Source organism: Amblyomma mixtum, chromosome 3, assembly GCF_055824585.1.
Source record: "Amblyomma mixtum isolate Tamu chromosome 3, ASM5582458v1, whole genome shotgun sequence".
Taxonomy (NCBI): Eukaryota; Metazoa; Arthropoda; class Arachnida; order Ixodida; family Ixodidae; genus Amblyomma; species Amblyomma mixtum.
In genome coordinates this window covers 309,489,395-309,509,951 of record NC_143014.1, presented here as the reverse complement: position 1 = coordinate 309,509,951, position 20,557 = coordinate 309,489,395, and the positions used below count along the sequence as shown (strand labels likewise).

General features: G+C 46.9%; 1 non-coding gene across 1 annotated transcript; it reads left to right on the top strand.

The window, feature by feature from the left end:
- Nucleotides 1-509: 509 nt before the first annotated feature.
- On the top strand, nt 510-581 carry TRNAT-UGU (transfer RNA threonine (anticodon UGU)). Its single transcript has one exon. It is a non-coding gene; the product is annotated as a tRNA-Thr (tRNA).
- The last annotated feature ends 19,976 nt before the right edge of the window (nt 582-20,557 follow it).

Below are 20,557 nucleotides of genomic sequence, written 5' to 3'. Positions count from 1 at the left end.
GTCGCTAACCTGAGCCGTCGCCGTAGCTCAGCGGTAGAGCACCGGACGCGTAATTCGGAGGTCGTGGGTTCGGATCGCACCGGCGGCATGTGGTTGTTTTTTCTTCTGCTTTTCTAATCAATTAGCTTTAAGCGATAACATATTCTGTAGTATTCTAAATTGATCAACACCACAAAATGAATAAATAAATTAAAAAAAAAATCCCCTGTGCCCCTTGGTTTCTGTGGCTGTTGGCTTCTCTCATATGTATGTATAACGAGCCCCTCATTCCCCTTTCCTTGTTTGCTTAGCGAGGGTCTCGGTTCTGGCAGCCTTGATGCCATAGGAGGCATAAGAGGGTTCTCACACAGCTTCCACCCTCGTCGTTCGATGACGTGCCACGTCACACCAGCGGTAACTCAGGACGTACTACGTCCGCCGCTTATGAACGTGGGTGGCGCTGATGAACACTCTCACGGTTAGGTAACATGTAAACATAAATACCCCCGAAAGCAGAAGGTCAGACAGCCGTCGCCGTAGCTCAGCGGTAGAGCACCGGACGTGTGATTCGGAGGTCGTGGGTTCGGATCCCACCGGCGGCATGTGGTTGTTTTTTCTTCTGCTTTTCTAATCAATTAGCTTTAAGCGATAACATATTCTTTAGTATTCTAAATTGATCAACACCACAAAATGAATAAATAAATTTAAAAAAATCCCCTGTGCCCCTTGGTTTCTGTGGCTGTTGGCTTCTCTCATACACATTGAAAAGTGTTAGTCAAACAGACACGGTCTCTCCAGTGCTATTCGCCGCGTGTTTACAGGAGGTATTCAGATATCGGGACTCTGAAGAGGTGGGGATAAAGGCTAATGGAGAATACATTAGCAAATCTGCAATTCGCTGATGACATTGCTTTGCTGAGTCACTCAGGGTACGAATTTCAGAGCATGATCGAGGACGTAGACAGGCACAGCAGGAAGGTGGGACTAAAAATTAATATTAAAAATCAAGAGCTCAATAGCCTAGAAAGAGAACAGTTTACGATAAGCAGCGAAGCATTGGAAGTTGTTGAGGAAAACGTCGACTTAGATCATATATAGTGGCCTCCGACACGGACCATGAGAGCGAAGTAACCAGTGGAATAAGAATGAGATAGAGTTGGCAGGTGCTCTCAGGTGATCAACAGCAGCTTGCCAATATCCCTCGACAGCAGCTGAATCTTGCCAGCACTCGCCTATGGGGCAGAAACGTGGAGGCTAACGAAAAGACCTGAAACTAAGTTCAGGACAGCACAGCGAACTGTGGAAAGGAAATCGATAGCTGTAGCTTTAAATCGCAGGAAGAGAGCAGAATGGGTCTGAGAACAAACGCGAGTTAATGGCAGCCTAGCCGGAATCAAGAAATGGGCATGGGCACAATGTAATGCGAAGGCAAGCTGACCGAAGGTCCCCTAGCGTAACGGAATGGCTACTTAGAGACGGCAAAATAAGTGTAGCAGGGGGCAACAGAGAGTTAGGTGGGCGGATGAGATTAGGAGCGGGTTAATTGGGGGAATATGGGAGAGACATTTTTTACACAGTGGGCGTGCATAATAGGATACAACTTAAAAAAAAAGTTGCAGTTGGTTGCAATGGCTCATGGTCCGCGGCGTGCTGTATTGTTTCACTGTCCAATCACAACAGTAACTGAAGTCAACTTTTTAACGTTTGACTATATCAAATAAGCCAGATGTACAAAAATTCTTGAGTTTGTAATTTGGTCTCGGAGATAGCTTCTTTTTTTGTGTCAACAAGAAAAACTTTAACAACGGGCTACTTATTTGTCGTGGAGGAATTCTGTGCGCGGAGGCTGAATATGGGCGGAGCTTCACTGCAGACTTAAGTTGTATCCGACCATGGTTAGGCTGCTGGTGCTGCTGACGATGGTGATGATGACCTGCGTACTGTTGAACTGTACACAGACGGAGCCGGGCTTCCTCAAGTTTCACTCACTGGACTTTTCCACGTCACCTGCTTTCTACTTCGGAGACACAGTAAAAGCTTGATTTGATTTCATTTCGCTTATGCTGAGTGAATTTTGTTCGGCATTCAACAGCAGTCAGGATGCGCACAAAAATTTATTAGGTAGACTTGAAGGCAGCCCTTTTAGTCTTCAGTTGGCAAACTCCAAAATAGCTTTTTGTTTTGTTGCTGGGCTGACATTCAGCTGAAACTAAATATTGGCATGAAGCCCTTACAGTGGTAGTCGCCTTTCATTCCTTTTGAATGTCAGTAATGAAAGATGGCCATGTTAGCATCTCAACGACGATTCATCCAAAAGGTTGGTTGGTTGGTTGGTTTATGGGGTTTAACGCCCCAAAGCGACTCAGGCTATGAGGGACGCCGTAGTGGAGGACTCCAGAAATTTGGACCACCTGGGGTTCTTTAACGTGCACTGACATTGTGCAGTACACGGGCCTCTTGAATTTTCCTCCAATGAAATTCAGCCGCCGCGGCCGGGATCGAACCTGCGTCTTTCGGGTCAGCAGCCGAGCACCATAACCACTGAGCCACCATGGCGGCTTCATCCAAAAGGCGGCTTCATCCATCTGCCTTCGCTACGTTCAGTGCATCTTCAACAATTGAGTGAACAGGTCCGTAAATTAATTCGCAGCGAACTTTCCACGTCACCTGACTATAATAATAATACACCGTTCGGAGTGTCTTAATTGCATTTTATCTTGTTATACTTGCCAAGCTCTAGAAAAGTGTGTTGGGTGACTGGAGTACGGGAGACATGTGCAAGGCGCCTAAAGTTCGTCTTATCTCGTTATTACTCGGGATCTATTTCAGCCCAAGACGTGCGCGCGGTATACTGCGTGGGCGAACTGACCGTGCTCTCGGCACCCCAGCGATCCATAGCTCTCCAAATGCAGCCATGGCACGAGCGCGGATCGATGCGTAGCGCTCGCCGACCCTCGCCGGACGAACCAAGGTGTCCGCGCAGCCGCCCTTCGTAGACGGCTCACTTTCTTCGCCTCCCCTGCGCGACAACGCGTCCAATCATCGCCAAATCATGCGCCGAAATGCAATTACTTCCCTTATTACTATTTTTTTTTTTTACCTTGATGTCCCGAAAGTGCGCCGTTCTCAACACGTGCAAGGTGACCGGCCAGTGAGGGTTTGTCTTTTTCTTTTCGCTGACGCAGCTTTGAGAGACGAAGGACGGCGCGGGTGATTGAAAAAGAAAAAAAAGACGAGAGAACTGGGGCAAAAGCAATGGCCTGCATGGAGCGAAGCTTCGCGGCATAATGCTACAAGAAAAAAAATAAACTGACTCACGCCATGCGCACCATACTCCATTTAGTATGTCAGTATGTGGCGGCCGCAACCCCTGGAAAGCCTCACCAGAAAAAAGCAAAAAGCCTGCGAAGAAAAGTCGTCACTACGGAATTGCTTCAACTGTGCGTACAGGATACGGAAATAGTCAGTGCGGCTTTACAGTGTGCAGGCTGCTCGATGAAAACCTTTAAAAAGAAATATCTATATTTTTAAATTTTGCGTTCCTCAGGAACAAAGACGTACAGTTGCCAAAATTACATCTTCGTCCTGCAGAAAGGCGGAGAAACTTGTTTCGGTGAACTCTCGCACGAAGGGATTCATCGTGCGGGCACCGTCCTTCCACTGACTATTCTCAAGCTTGGTGCACCGAAGAAGAAATGAAATGGCAGAGAAAAGTACCCGCAACCTACATCTGACTGATTTATTAGATGTATTAGATTAGATCTATTAGATTATTTATTAAATCTATTAGATTTTGTTTTAAGCACAAGCCTGTCAGCGTACCGAAGGCTCCGCCTTTCTTTATCATCTGTTTGCTTCGTTCACCTGTCAGTCTTCTTTAAATGTGCTCTCAGTAAAACATTTGTATATCCCCTATGAGCCCTGAGTGTTTTCTTTGAAACGGACGCAGAAAAAAAAAACGAGTCTCATTGAAACAGAAGGAACCGGGGAATTTATTTCTTTTTATTCGATGGTGTAGATTAGATCAGGAAATTGCTCGTGTAATCATTTCAGATAGCGCATAATTTTACATGAAAGAAAAGACAAATCCATGCCGTAGGTGGGATACGAGTCTCTGCATTCCGCGCTTCAAGTTAAGCGCTTTAACTTTCAAGGCGGAAACCTTTAATGGCTCATCATTCCGTCCGTCCGTCCGTCACACTATAGCTGTCAATCATCCCGATGCCGTCATCAGTGGTGTAATACGCCGTATAGCCAGAAATCATTGAATTCGCAGTTGCATAGTATGTCGTAACTATTAATTAGTAATATGCCTTTAATTAGTACTCGTAAGTAGTAATCAGTTAGTAATTAGTAATTCATTCGTAACTAGTAAATAATCTTCAAGATATAATTAGTGATTATTTAGTAGTTACTAATTAGTAATGACTATTTAATTAAGTATTATTAATCAGGCATATTGGTGATTAGCAATTATTATGTAATTGGTGATTACTGTTAATTAATGATAAATCATTAATTGGTGATTGGATCATCGCATGGTTGGTGGCGCTCGCGTCGCTCCTTACCGCGCATGCGCTTGGCACCTTAGTGACGCCACTCGTAAACAGCATTCAATCAGCAACAGAACCAGCCAAAGTGGCGCAGAAAGGCTTTCGCATCCCGCACTTTAGATCGTCGAAGTGCGCTCTGAAATTTTTGGCCTACGATGTCACTTGTCTCGCTTTTTATTTTCGGACTTTTGCTAACTACGTGTAACATAACCTTGAGCGCGTTCACTAGCGCCACACCCGACCATAGCGGTTGACGTGGAATGGTCTCCGCAAGTGTAACGTGAACGTGGTCAAACAGGAATAACAACACCTGCGCGAGGACTCCTACGTGCTATCATGGCATCAAGGGCGCCTCAACCGAGACCCTCGCTACGCTGCTCAGGAGTAATGAGCGGATATACGCACGAAAAAAGCCATGGGTCATCGAAACTAAGGAAAACATAGGGGAATTTGTTTTTTCGTTCATATTTTTGGCGGCGTTCACTGATGAGAGAAATGTAATCGCTTCCATCATCAGGCATTACACAAGGGTGGCATAAAACGTAGGTCATGGGCATACGAGCGTCGCACAATGTAACACAGTTTTAACACGACATTTTAACAAACAAGTTAAGAAAAACAACTACTAGAAACCTTTAACAAAGTCAGTAACTGCAGTCAATGCACCAGGTCATACAGGGAGGTCCAGCATTTATTTTAAAATAGAGTTTTTGAGGAAAAGAGAAGCTTTTTGGGGCATAGTAATACCAGTGTTCGCGGACGTAAAAAAAACAATCGAATCATGATAACTAGTACGGTGATTAACTTAATTCTCACAGTCAACTTTTTAACTGTTACTGATAGGCTCCTGATTGCAAGCAGAAATTTGTAGCCCGCTGTTAGTAACAGCCATATCAGTTTCTAGAATTTCGACAACGCGACTACTCTCGCCGCTGTGGCTCAACTAATTTGGGCCATTTCTTGAGCTATTCGAAAACCGCGCGTCGGCGGGCAGCTCAACGCGACGTAAATCAAATCGCGACACTCCGTGACGCACGTACCACGTGACAATCGCTGCCCAAACAGTGGGCGCATTTGTTTTTCAGTCCCGGACTGTCCGGGACTACTTGCGGACTCGAGTCCGGTATTTGTTTTTCTCGGGCAGCCCGAAAGCTCCGCCCACCTGCTTGCATCGCCATAGCAACGCGTTCGTTTTTAGCCTATGGCAGTCCGCGGGCTGCTTGGGGCTGCTGAGAAGGCAGCAGACGATAGCTGCGCGCCGCGCTGGCAGCCATATTAAGTTAGACTCCGTGTGCATTTTGAGTGCTTTTCGTGTTCCTGGAGGTCGATATCATGCGTTAAACCTTCACATGAGCTCCGTAGCTCCTCTCTGAGCCATCGCAAGACTTTTTGTTCTTGCATCTTCGTTTATTTTCTTGAAATCCACCGCACACGGACGCGCGTTCGGAGCTGCGAGCGCGTATTGTTTGCTCGTGTCGTCAAGAGGTTCTTGTTCGCTTGTTTTGCCACATGCTGTCTGTACGCTTACCTGAAAGCGTCGCAGGTGAACCACTCGTATACTGGAGCAGCTATAGAGCTTGTTGTCAACATTTTTGCGGAGGCTTTCGTCTATCCGCCTTTCCGCAACGAGTTGGGCTACTTTGTGCGAACTTCGCCGCAAGCAGTAGCGGCGAGCATACCTCCGAAGCTGAGTTCTGTAATGCACCTACGCTAAGCTGACAGTACAGTCTTTAAATCGACTCAGTATCATGATCGAGCGCACGGCGTTGCTTCGGCGTTGCTTCGGCGTCGTAGTGGCCGTGGCTTGCATCGTCTGCTAGCAGATGACAGCGTCCTTGTACGGTAACCGATGGGGAGCCCGGCTCTGGCGCCGTGTTCGAAAGCAGCCTATGGCAAGTAGGTCATGTGACCATGACGCTTTTCCTGTCCGAGCGGAAGCCGAGACCTGCCAGCAAGTAGTCCGGGACAGGAAAAACAAATGCGGCCAGTGCTGCGGTACTTGTCGCTCCTCGCCACTTTGCTGCTTCGCGTCCTCTTCCTGTCCCGGGTCTGTTAGCGCAGTACACCTTTTTTCGACAACGCATCTGCACCGACTAGCCCAGCATGCCGCTCTACTGCTGCAATAAACAACCATTAAAATGCGACACAGCTGGCGAAGCGAGCGGAGGCGAGCACAACGACGAGGCAAGCGGTGTGACGTCATAACAAACAGCGGCGGCGGCTCCGCGGCGAGGCGCGCGGTGTGACGCCATGCCAGATGGCGCGGCGAGCACGCGGCGTCCGCCAGCTGCGGCGGTTGCTAGGAAACGGCTCAAGGTTGGCCTCTGTGACTCCTTGGAGCACCGCCACAGCGAAATCGCAAGTTCGTGGCCAGTGTAGCTTTCGCTATGAAACAAAAGAAAAGAGGAACATCTCGAGCCTATCAAGGCCGTTCACCTTCCTGCCGCCCCTACAAGCCTTCTATTGGAAATTTCACAGGCTTCACACTACGAACCGAAAACTGGGAACCAATGATTTTCTCGCTTCTCCGTTAAATGCAAGGCAAAATTCATCGTCATTAATATTTAGCCTGACTACGCCCACTATCCGCGCAAACGTATTCTCTTGCGCCCATCTAACTTTCTGCCGCCCCTTGCTATGCTTGTCTTTTCATGGAATTCAGCCCTTTAACGACCAACGGTTATCCTCCACGTTTCTGCCCCATAGGTGAGTAACCGGAAAGATACAGCTGTTGTATACATTTCTCTCGAGGGATATTGATAAAGTGTCATTAATGATCTAAGAGAACCTAAGAAAGAGATCTGAGAGAACCTACTTCAGCTCTATGACATCCTTTTCATCAATGCCCGCTAGTTACTTGACCAGCACTGCTGGACTAGCTTCACTGGATGAGGTTGTAGTGTTAAACATTACTAGGTTCAGTTTCCGATGGCAGCCTGCCCGGAGTAAGAGATTCTTAGCACCCTCCTCTGCTTCGCAGGTCTCACCGCCGCCTTGGTCAGTTGGTTAGCAGCCGCTGGGGACTGATGGTTAAACGGTTTATTCATATAGGACGTTATGGCCATATAGGACGTTATGGCTGAGTACTACACCATGGTAGCGAAATCCAGTTCTGGTGATAGAGTGCGTTGTCGGATCTGGTCACCAAGATCAGGTCGAACCCAATGCCTGTTTGTGGAATTCCATCGGCACGCAGAATTTTTAAGGCGGAAGCCTTTAATGCCTCATCGTTGTAAGCAGCAGTTGTCGACAGAAATGTCACGCTTTTCAATTGGTCGAAACGGTCGTGACGTCACAGAGCGCGAATTTCAAACGGGGCCAATTGTACTTTGGCCAGTAACCATGCAACCAATTAAAAGGAATCGTATAGCGATGCTCCAAGTAAGTGGTACTGAGTTTAGTTAGTTGCTTACTAAACAAATTAGCCTAATTAACCTTTCTAGTCAGACCAGATAAATCAATAAAACCGAGTAGGAAATTGGTCGAGCTCGGGAATCGAACCCCGGTCTCCGGAGTGCGAGACCACTCCGCCATGCCAGCTCAATGTTTTGGTGTGAACAAAGGCGCGTCTAGTGAATACGGTGTCTTCGTTCACTCCCATCTTCCTCCCTTCCCGTTACGGCGAGGTTTAGGTGTCCACTGAGATATGAGTGACAGATACATTTTAAGGTTAAAGCCTTCAATGGCTCATACTGTCGTGACCAAGACGTGTTAGCAAATTTGTCCGCGTTTCAGATTGGTCGAAATGGTCGTGACGTCACTGCGCGAAAATTTTGACGGGTGTGCACCGAAATATGTGAGACAGTACTGCACAATTTCCTTTCCTCAAATACAATTTTCGACTGGTGTCCACCGAGATATGTGAGACAGTTACTGCATAATTTTCTTTCCTCAAATACAATTTTCATTTTCTTCATTGCGGTCCCTCTTTCTTCTTCCACTCCACTTCCTCCCTTCTTGTGCGGTGCGGTTCAGGTGTCCACCGAGATGACAGAATTACAGCTCCATTTCCTTTCCTCAAAAAGCGTTCCGTTCAAAGGGCGGCATCGCGCCGAACGGGTGGTGGCGTTCCATGGACTCCCTGGAAGCGCTACAACACGCTGTCGCGTTCCACTCCTCAAGGCAAAGATTAAGCGTCATTATTGGCAGTTAATTAATGCACCACCAGAATGTGAACTGAACAATCGCGTAGCAGAATGCAGCACTCAGGCTTTCGCCTTTCGCCACTTTAGCCGCTAAAGTTCCTCGTAATTTTTTTATTCAATGAAGAATAGCACTGCACTGAGATTGGAACCATGGTCTTCTTGCACGCGAGGCGGACGCTCTACCTCTACGCCATCATTGGACTGAAAACACAAAAAATGCAAAAAAATATACAATGCAAAATACAAGACAAGATGAATGCGATAAAGATTTGCCACGGCTACTTGCCTACGTTGCGCTCCGCGCGAAAACCTGACGAGGCTGTCAACGACGGAAGACATCAGCAGCCAAGGCAGGGGCCGTATTCTATATTCTGCTCATTATCCGTTGTCCATTTCGCGTTCATTCGGTCCTTTGCCAGTGGTCACTCAGATATACCGCGGCTTTCAAGCGTCTATGACAAGCGACCGGACATTACCATTAGCTGAAATTGGGTGCAATATGCAGCCAACGGTGAGGTGCATCGCAGCTCTCTATCAACAGCCGGTGACGGAACCTGACCGCCGTTGGCTGCGTATCGCACCCAATAGTGAGGTGCGGTCGCCAGTCACAAAATGGTCTGGTCACTTCCCTTCCTTTCTTTTTTTTATGGCATGAGAAGATCTGAGGCCGAAGAGCGCCATGCTACGAGATTTTTTCTTCCAAGAACGGCTGGGTCAAAGACATATTTCCCAGGCATTTCACCCCAAAAAAGCTGAGCACTGGGCAAGGGAAACCTTGTACCTATTGTATCACCAGTGGGTACCCGGTGGCACTGGGGATCGAACCCTGCGCCTCCCGCATGTGAGGCGGATGCCCAAACGACTAGGTCACGGGTCACGGCTGTGGTCCTCCTGGTAGTTTTCCACTGACCCTTGAAAGCCGCGGGTATATCTGAGGGGCAAATGACAGAGAAGCAAAGGTACGCGAAATGGACAACAGAAGATGGACAACTTATGAAAATTGGCCCCAGAAGAACCAAGTGTTTCTAGCAGATTGGAATGGAGGCATTCAGTCTGTGTGCAGCCTCGACATCTGAAAACGAGTGGGCTATCGTCGCGACTGACTACTTCGAGTTAGGCCGAAGAAAATCCTCTCCCGAAGTGTTCAGCGCGCACAGAGGAAGCGCATTTACAACGTTGAAATTCGGACTTTTGGTTCATACTTCGGAGCAATAGCGCAAACAGGACAAGGGACCAAGAACGAGTAGACGAGCAGAGTCCCTTGTCCTATTTGCGCTATAGCTCCGAAAAGGAAGCGCATTTACAACCCGTCTGATGCAAAGCATTGCACAGTGTGCACTCACGCAGGCACCAGGAAACAGAAGGCTTTGTCTCTCACCGCTGGTGCGTAGCTTTTATCTTTGCTGCCACATGAATCATGAAGCAAGTCAAGAGCCGTAGAGTCTCTAGGCGTGACTGGAAATATCGGGATCACGCGGCAAAGCACGCGAAGCTCTGGGGACCATTCTGGAAAATAGGGACATTCTATGGGAGTTTTTCTGTGGTCTTAAAATAAATGCGGCCGAGAGCGATAATAATTCTGATCCCGACGTGCGCTGAGAGAGCGTTTATGGCCGCCGCCGAGTTGTTTACTGCTCGGGGGCACAAATCCTCTCTGTAAACAGCCTGAAGTGAAAGCTTTTGTTTTCCTGTCTGTTTGCCGCCCGCGACAGATGGCCTATTTCTGATACAAGCCTTCAGTACAACCTCTACAAGCTCTAGCACAAGCTCTTGTACAAGCCTCCCGAGCAGCACATGTAATCGGTCCAATATTGGAAGCGTATTGGCAAAGGCCAGTACTACAGGGGACCAGAGTGCAACCATCCATTTGCAATATTGGGCCGATTACATGATCTGCTTGCGAGCTGTTCCGTTGGTTTATTTCATTTAATTGTGCTTCTTAGGATTTTACAAAAGGGACACTAGCACGAAACGGCGGCTTCACAAAATATATTAAAAAAGCATGAAGGTCAAAAACAGCGAAAATTTCAGGTTTCTTGCATTATATACATATATGTGTCGTCTTTGTCGGGGTGGCCAGGCGGCGTGGCTTCTTTCTTGGCCTTTTGGTGGGCCACTTGGCGCTCCTTGTACTCGGAGTCTGCTTGGGGTTGGGCGAACCCTTGCCCTCACCTTTCTTGACATTTTTTCTGTCCCATAGTGGCTCCGCTATGCGGCTGGGGAGGGGGGGGGGGGGGGGGGCTCATGGATGGCCTGGTTGCTTCGGGCAGGGACGGTGCATTGGTCTTCAGATGTTCCTGAAATTCCAAGTCATCAGTGTCTGCTCTCGGCCTCTTGTCTCTTTAAGGTCTTCAATTCTTATCTGTTAATTCCGCTTTACCTATATAGACACTGCTTTTTAGTCCATGGCGCTTTCTGTTAATGCCGCTTTACCTATACAGACACTGCTTTTCAGTCCATGGCGCTTTCTATTGTATAACCCTGTCCGTACTGCATATTCTGTGTGGTATAATACCTGTAATTACAGCTGTGTTCATACTGTAGTTGCTAGCCAGGAAACGGGTTAAGAACCCTTGTCAGCTGCTCCTGCAGAAACTTCCTGTTCTTACTATTAAATTCGTGCCTTATGGAAAGACATGCTAAATAAATTTGAGTTGAACTGAAGAAAAGGGAATAACCATCAAGCATACCTGGCTAGAAAAAAATGGTGAGAAGTAGAAAGGCAGTCAAACATATGGCGAACTTTTTTTTGTGATGTCCAAATCGAGAAACCAAAACTAAGTCAAAATTTTTCTGTAATGTACAGCTCATCCATAGATCTTACTTTTACAAAAATTAACGAAAAGTGTTCAGTAATGTCTAGAAAACCTGTGCGCAAACCCTATGTCAAATAAAAGTGCGCTATATCCACTCGTAGGAGCCTTCTTTGTCAGCTTCAGCTTCATAGGTCGGACTGTTTCGAGCGCGGCTTCATTTATTCCTTCCCTGGCGCTTCTTTGTGAGTGCCTGCGAAGGATAATAAAAGATCATCAGAAGACATGAACTCCAAAGACGACGATAACGATGGGATCATTAGTCCCTTCGCCGATGAAGCAAGGATGCGTCATCGCAACAGTGAACATTAACGCATTTATTTGGGCTAGCTGTCAGTGGCTTTCTGAATCCATTATTACTAGCGAAATAACAGAGGCAGGCAGGAGACGACAATACTAGCCGCCGTTGTCCGGTCGCTTTTGCGACCTGTACGCGTCTACCATTCCGCTACTACTCATGAATTTAGAATGCTACAGTGAAGTAAAAATTATTCTAGACACCACGCACTCTAGCTAGTTTCCTTTTGCGTTGTCGAAGTGTGAACAATAAAAAAGAAGGCTGACACGAAGCGCTTGAGACAGAAGAATTATATTTGCCTTTACGTGCTTGTGTTGAAACATAGCAGATGCCGCTGATCTCACAGAAACAGAGGTTGAAAACAACTGTACACAAAGTTTTCTGAACTGAACTGGGTCACATGCAGAGTTTGACATCGAAAAAAGTGAAATCCAAGCATACATGCTGGTATTGACTAGATTATTTTCACAATTATTCATTAAATCGGTGTGTAGAGTTCTCTAACATGTAAATCATTTCACATAACAGCTTGGATAGAGGTATACGGTTTGTGCGGGTAAAAAAACTGTCGCGTTTTGCTCAGTTTCCTTTTAGATGGAGTTCGCTAATATCGAAAAAGGACTGTTCATAGATGCCCAGATTCACACGTCACAAAAGAGTGGGCTCCACGAGGTGGCCCGGCGAGGACCGCCGTCGTTGGCTTCGTCGCTTAGCGGACAAACCTCAACCAAGCGAAGGCGGCAGGCGACGTGGGCCAGCCGATGTGTGCTCTCGTTCGGTGCCTGCGCATCCAACTTATTAAACACAACCGTAACCTGTCACCTAGATTTGCTTCTGAGAAAACTATGCAAGTGAACAGTCGTTCTGCGTCTTCGCCGACCGCTGAAGAGTAGCCGGCGCAGGGGCACAGGATCGAGCGCTCAACATCTCACCTGTAGTGCGCCGCCCATAGCCCGCTCCAAATGTTGTCAGTCCTCCACTAACGACAAGCATATTGTTCTCTTTAGTTAAATTTTGAGAGTCTGCATCATAGCTACAGCAAGATAAATATTTTCTTTACGGCAGTGGTGGAGCGGCAACAGCGGTGACCACGCTGAGACGCTTGTTGAGAAGAGAGATCCCGGGGGCGGAGCTATGTGCCAAAGTGGAAACGGCCAGCGGTGATCTGATTGCCTATTAGCGGGGTGACTTCTTGGCGGCGAGCGAAATTTTCTGGGCATACCGAACCTAGCGATAAGGAACCCGAGACGGGCAAAACGCTTCGGCGCCGCTCGTCGCTTGCCGCCGTCGCCTGGGCCTTCTCGCAAGATTCCGCGTACATGGAGCTGAACCTAAACTCACGGGGCCGTCCATTTCGTACTCCCATGCCTGACGAGAAAAAGCATGCAATTGTCTTGCGGCAGGATATAGATGGACTGTTGCACTTGTCATGGTTCGTTCCAGGCTGGCGCTGACACACTGGTTTCAAGTAGTAATATTTGTTGAAAGCAACTCAGTTGTGATTAGGAAAGGAAGGCTTCTTGGAAGCAACGCGCTGGCAGAGCAAAAATGTTGGCGCATTTATTCCGTTGAGCGAAGCGATTATATATTGTTTCATCGCTGGAATACTTTGCACGAACATCTTTTTGCAACGGCCCCCTCATTCAATGCGCTACGGGGGCTCTGCGTGGTAGAAATTAATTAATTAATTAATAAGTAAATACATAAATACATAAACAAGTCGTGCGTTACTCGGCATTGCTTCGAATTGCTTATTTGGGCGCGTTTTGATAGAGGTTCCAGATAATGCAACTATATTCTAAGATAGGCCGTACAAAAGGCTTTAAAACTTGCTAGATCGGCTTCCACAGGCACTGACCCAAGTTTCCTGCACGAAACTCCTGTGTGCAAGCCTTTTGCTCATTTCTGTGTACTGTAATTATCCAATTTTAGTATGTTCTTTATTGTAATGATTTGTAATTGCGTTCATTTTAAAAACGATTTTTGGCTGTTTGAGATTCTGACTGTGACGAAACCACACTGTGTGTGGTTCTGTAACATGGAAGGTGTGTGACGTCATAAGATCACGTGACAGTGTCGAGTTGGCAGATACGCTGGCAGGTGTGCTGGTCACGTGACATTACCGAGCGCGGTGGGGAGCTCGGAGTCAGTTGGAAGCTGCCTTTGGTTGTATGGAGACGTGAGTAGACAGCTCCGCGTATCAGGCTGGCATGGAGCCATATGAACGCCGCGCGCGTCTGCCGTAGTGGCCCATCCCCGCAAGGGAAGAGGCGACCACGGAAGTATGTGGCTGCAGATCGAGTATCGGCGGCTGCACAGGATCAGTGTATGCACCTGGCAGCCATGACGAAGGAGTAGCCGGCTGAGTGGAATTTAGACATTTATGCCATCGCAATCTCAACAGCTATTTAAACGTCGTCTAAAACTCTGCATGCTTAAATTGCGTGGGAACAAAGTTTTTCTCGCAACCTGACGTCATATCTTTCAGTGTTTAGCTGCTGGTTATTCATTGTACGTAATATTTCGACTCAAAAGCCTTCTAAAGTTGCTGAAAACCTCCTGTCTCCTGAACTCTCTAATGACAACACGTACTTCAGGAACTGAGCACCTAGCACGTAACAGTTCGCAATGCCAATTTATTATCTGTGTGCGTTCTAGTATAACTCGGCTGGCGAGCTGTTAAAGGCAAATTGAAGGTCTAGTACTCAATGATTTTTTGACAAGCTGAGTTAGTGGAAGACTAAAATTCTGTTTACAAAATGCACAGCGATTATACGATGTGATGCGACTAATCTGCGTTATATGTAGTGGTTGTACAGTGTACGTGAACCTTGTGTACAACGCTCGAGCAGTCCCCCCCCACGGCGGGAGGGGGCGGCTGGGTGCGCTCGACCTTAGTGTCACCTTTCTTGGAACGATGCGCGTGCCCGAAGGCGCCAGGCCGCTCGGACGTCCATCGTCGGCGTCGGCTCGGACGTCCATCGTCGGAGTGCGTCGGCGACAGCCGACGCACTCCGATCGGCCCCTCGTCTTGACGGACACCAGATCCAACGCAAATTTCCGACAAATGTCTTTATTTATTTATTTATTTATTTATTTATTTATTTATGTATTTATTTATTTATTTATTTATTTATTTATTTATTTATTTATTTATTTATTTCAGGTTCCTTCATGGCCCTTGGAGGGCATTAGAGAAGGCAGTGAGCGGTTACAAATTCGTACAGAATATATACACAACGGGTTATTTAAAACAATAACTAACGCGTGTATTTAGCAGCATCATTACACAAGATTTCGAAGTGAAGAGAATACAAAATAAACAATATTGCAAAAAAGTATGAAGCGCGAAAAAACTTTAGGTTTTAGAAACAAAACTATACAAAGTAGTGTTAAAGGGTCAGTCTACTCACCGAGATGAGTGTATAAATAATGGCATATTCTGGCAGTTGGCACCCTATAACATCAATAACGAGGGGTCTGCGCCCGGTTTAGGCAGGAATTTATATTTTATTTCGGCGTTAAAAGTCGCGTAAAAAAGCATGGTGGCGACCCCAAACGTTCATTTTGTTCAAGAAAGTGGTAGTCTTATTTTGTAGAAGCATAAGTGAATATACTACGTACCATTTGTATGCCCCAATGTCAGAGAAACGCACGTTTTGTTCTAGTAAACTATAGAAGGCGTACCGCTCGCTTTTTCTGTAAATCACATGAATATTTATAGTTACACGTACGCAAAACGCAGGCACATTCGCACTTTTAGTTCAGCGTATGCTAGCAGAGAAGCAAAAATAAACTCAGCCTATAGTGGCGCCATCTGGTCGTCAGGACGGGAACCATTGCTGTAAACAAACCGACTGTCCACTTAAGCCTAGGACCGGCAGAATCGTCACTCTAATTATTAAAATAAAGCAAATTTATCTCTTATATGTTTTCTTATAGGCGAGATGAGACGAAGCGAAAGACAGGCGCCCCATTTATGGCCAGTGAACGCACTGAAAAAGGCAGCAACAACGAGAATTCAGTCCGAAGCGAGAGGTCCGGCTTCGACGGGAGTCGCCATGTTTGTCGCCGCGCGGCGGAAATCCAGATGGTTGCCAGATGAGATTACCATCTCGTACAGATGTGTTCCCACATTAATAAATTCTATTTTAAAATGTTCTACCGCACTCCTTGGCGCCACAGTTTGCTAAACGGTAATTTGAGTAAAGAGCTATCGGTTGCCGCAAAGAAAATATGGTCGATAAAATTCAATAGGCTGACCCTTTAAGGCATAAGGTCATTTAGAAATACTCATAACACAAGCTATAATACAAAGTAATGACAACACAGTTAGCAACAGTAAGCGGCAAAAATAACGAAAATGCACGTGTAAAATTGGCGAAATCGCTGTATACAGGATAGCAACGTGAAAATAAATAAAATGACCATTTTATCTAATCTACTACAAAATGATCCCGCAACCGTTTTTTAAATTCTTCAATGTTGTTAGCAGTAAGTAAGGCTGCAGGTAGGTGGTTCCACTCCGATGACGTCCTGGGAATGAAAGATGCCAAGCAAGCAGTAGTGCGGCAAAGTGGGATGCCGACCTTGTGCGGATGATCAACGCGTGATGAAATGTACGTAGGTGGAATGAACAGTGCTCTCTTTAGGTATTCGTTCGTGTGAAAAATTTTAAAGAAAAGGCTCAGTCGTGACACTTTTCTGCGCGTCTCAAGGGGTGGTAATGACAATGCATTTTTCATCAGTGTCACGCTATGTGAACGATTATAGTCCGAAAAAATAAAACGGGCTGCTCGATTTTGTACAGCTTCAAGAGCTGTTATCAATGATTTAGTTTGCGGGTCCCAAATTGAAGAAGCATATTCTACCTTAGTACGCACAAAAGATTTATAGAGTGTTAGTTTGACAGAAGAAGAAGCAAGGGAAAAATTGTTCGGAAGGTCTGTAGATCTTCTGAAGATTAAGCGTTGCCGGACGGAACGGTGTCCGGCGCTGTTCACAAGGGGGGGGGGGGGGGGGGGCAATAAAAATGATGAACAGCCGGCGACAGCGCGGCAAGCCGGGAACAGCGAAGGCCTGAGTTGGGTGACGCGACTGACCGGGTGTCGGTGAGGCGCCGGATAGCTAACAGCCTTAGGAAAGCTAAGTCGCCTAGGAGCGCGGGTCCGAGCTTGCAGTGGCAGTTACAGCGGTAACTGCCCGTTTAAGCCCGATAATCCCCTATTTCGAGGCGACGCCAAGGTCGAGGGTCATCGGGGAAACCGATGGCACGTGCTGACACGACTGTGTGTTTGTGCTTGTTTTTACTTTTATTTTGCGATGGAGAGGGCGTTTCACCTTAAGGAAGCTGGACTGCTGGCCATGCCCTTGATGAACCAATCATGTTAAGAGTGCAACATGATTGGATGCTACCAAATGTGGGCCGGGCCTTAAGGTTCTTAAAACCGGGCCCCGGAGCCGGATAAAGGGTTCTGGGCTAAGGTCAGGTGCTATGCATCTTCGGCTATGCCGAGTAGGGGCCGCCCCTAGTGTTAGCCAGTTCCACTCTTTTTGTTTTTTGTCTTTTTGCCGCTTAATTTGTCTGTAGTGCCGAAACTTGTATTTAATGTAAATTTCTGTTCATAAACTTCAAGTATTCCCTTTATCCGTGCATCGTAACTCATCGCAAGACCGTCTCTGACAGAGCACCCCTGGTGCGAAGAAAAGCTTCAGTCTTCCAGTTGAACAAACCGTCTCTGGCAGGGTACCCCTGGTGCAACGAAGCAGGAGAACCTGAGCATTCCTGGCGCCATTTTGTGGCACAACGCACAGCTTCAGCAGTGAAAACCGGAGCAGCTGGCGATACGCCGATTAGATAAGCTTGCAGCCTTTCGCCGTGCTACATCATCATCATCAGCCTGACTACGCCCACTGAAGGGAAAGGCCTCTCCCATGTCTCTCCAATTAACCCTGTCCTTCGCCAGTTGCGGCCACTGTGTTCCCGCAAATTTTTTAATCTTATCCGCCCACCTAACTTTCTGCCACCCCCTGCTACGCTTGCCTTCTCTTGGAATCCACTACGTTACCCTGAAGGACCAGCTTCTCGCCTTCGCATTACAAGCCCTGCCCAAGCCCACTTCTTCCTCTTGAATTTCGACTAGGATGTCATTATCCTGCGTTTGTTCTCTCACCCACTCCGCCCGCTTCAGATCTCTTAACGTTACCCTTATCATTTTTTATTTCCATAGCTCGCTGCGTTGTCCTTAACTTAAGCCGAACCCTTTTCGTTAGCATCCACGTTTCTGCCCCATAGGTGAGTACCGGTAAGATACAGCTGTTGTATACTTTCATCCGTAGGGATATTGGTGAACTGTCATTCATGATATGAGAGAACCTGCCGAATCCTTATTCTTATAGTTACTTCACTCTCGTGATCCCGATCTGCGGTCACTACCTGCCCTAAGTAGAAGGTATGCACTACAAAATGGCCGTCACTGAGACGTCGGTGCATAACCTCTATAGGCAAGGCTTGCGCGGAAGTAGAGCCGCATAAACCTATAAGCCAAGTAGGCACAAGCACTGCCCCTGAAAACTATGCGTTGTAGAATTTTAGTTTTCATTGCCTGATGCACACTGCTCAAACGCTCTCCACAAGGGCGACTCGCATTTCCATTGCGTCTTGAAATCGGATTTCACCCTTGCCTTTTCGTTCCGATGCTGGGTGAGCTTCTGGAGGTTAGAGGTGGATGAGTTGGTGGTACGCGTACACATGTGCACACACATGCGCTCCCTTAATTTTGAGGGAAAGATGACTACATCTTTAACATCGTAAAAACCCTACTGCTGGTTCAACAAGAATGACGATTGGATTAGTTTGTATGTTATACTCTTGGTCATAGCTATAGCACTAAGAAGAAAATGACGATAGCAAGACGATGAACACAGCCGCTAAAACACTTTTCACATATGCCCCCGTACAAGGCATTCATATATCTGAAAGATGACGATTATCGAAAAAAAACGCGAAAAGAACTTCATTTCAGCACCATTTAGAGGGAAATGCATGTATCGTTGACATAGTCGATCGCTTTCTTTATTGTAACAGGCCTCCATGTACTCGCAAGCTTTGTCATCTTCGTTCCTGCCTAAATTCCTCACATACCGGAACCATGGTTCACAAGCGCAAGCTGCGCAGCGCACTGAAAGACGTGGACCGTCAGTATTCACATTGACGGTTTTATTTTGACGGTGCAAAGAAAACTTGCCCAAAGTCCCCTCAAGGTGGGCTCAAAGGCACGTTTCCTCAAGCTTTTAGCCACAGAAAAGCCGAGCGCCGGACCAGAGTAAAGCATGGGCTAATTGGTAAATCGGTCGCTGCCCGTTGGCATATGGAATGGTACCCAAACCACTAGGCCGCCCCTGCGGCGTCAACGATGATTAGTGCGGTGTCAAGGACCGTTACACTTTGATCTTATGCGTGCCCCCGAGTCGGTGGTGAGCGCAATGTCCAGTCCGTTATGTATACGCGTACGAATTGCCACGCGTGAAAGCAATTTCGTAAGCGACGCTGCAGGAAGAATGCACAAAACGCTCTGCGTATTTGTTCTCGAAGTTGCGTGGAAAACTCAAATGTGATTGCTTTGGTTTGATTTGGTTTGTGGGAGTTTAACGTCCCAAAGCGACTCAGGCTATGAGGGACGCCGTAGTGGAGGGCTCCAGAAATATCGACCACCTGGGGTTCCTTAACGTGCACTGACATCGCACAGAACACGGGCCTCTAGAATCTCGCCTCCATCGAAATTCGACTTCCGCGGCCGGGATAATTCAGATGCGAGCTCGTTGTTCCAATTTCTGGGATTTTTCTCCTAAAAAAATAAAACTTTCAAAATGAATTCATGTATACCACATGAATAAACTAGTTTCAAACGGGGCAAATTTAATATTACCACCCAACGGCGATGGCGCTCACGCAGAGACGTGGACGCTGAGGTATACACTGAAAAATGCGAAAAACAAAGTGTTTATTTTGACCTCAAATGAAACGGAGGTCGGCGGCAGGAATTGCAGCACGTGCACTCGGCTGTCGACGCGATTGGACTGGTCGGTACTCTAGGTGGCGTGTTCAATTTAATGATGGCAGTGACCTTTAAAGAAGAGCGACAACAATCTCGAACATCGTGGCAACTGCCGTGCGTCATCACGATCGTTTCAGAGTGCTTTGGCGTCTGGCGTGGCAAAGAGATGAGGCTACGTGCTTGAGGGGGATAAACAAAGAACGCGGATAATAATCAAATATAACAAATCTTGGCAGCAGTATTTCATTACCATGAACTGCCTCATATTTTCTGCAGTTGTATACAAGGAGCGTTTCTATACTCATCTATTACATATCGAAATGAAAAAAAAAAACGCGTGGCATTTTCAGAACAAATTTTCTTAGATAGGTACGCTCTTTCAGTTTTATTTTAAATAATAACACGTGTCGCATCGCTAAATTCAGCATGCAACATGTTTCTCTCGGCTACTCCAGTTGCTTATCAGTGCTATAATTTAACGAATGACGTGGAATTTAATAGTCTCTTTTCTCTAATAACATGTTACTTACTTGATTTGGTCAGAAATAACTGAAGAATCCCATCGTCTGTGCGACAAGTCAAAAGCGGAATATACTGCAAGCTGCCGCGGTGACCCAGGGGTTATGGTGCTCGGCTGCTGAGCCGAAAGACGCGGGCTCGATCCCTGACACGGTGCATGGTCGGATTTCGAAAGAGGCGAAATGCTAGAGTC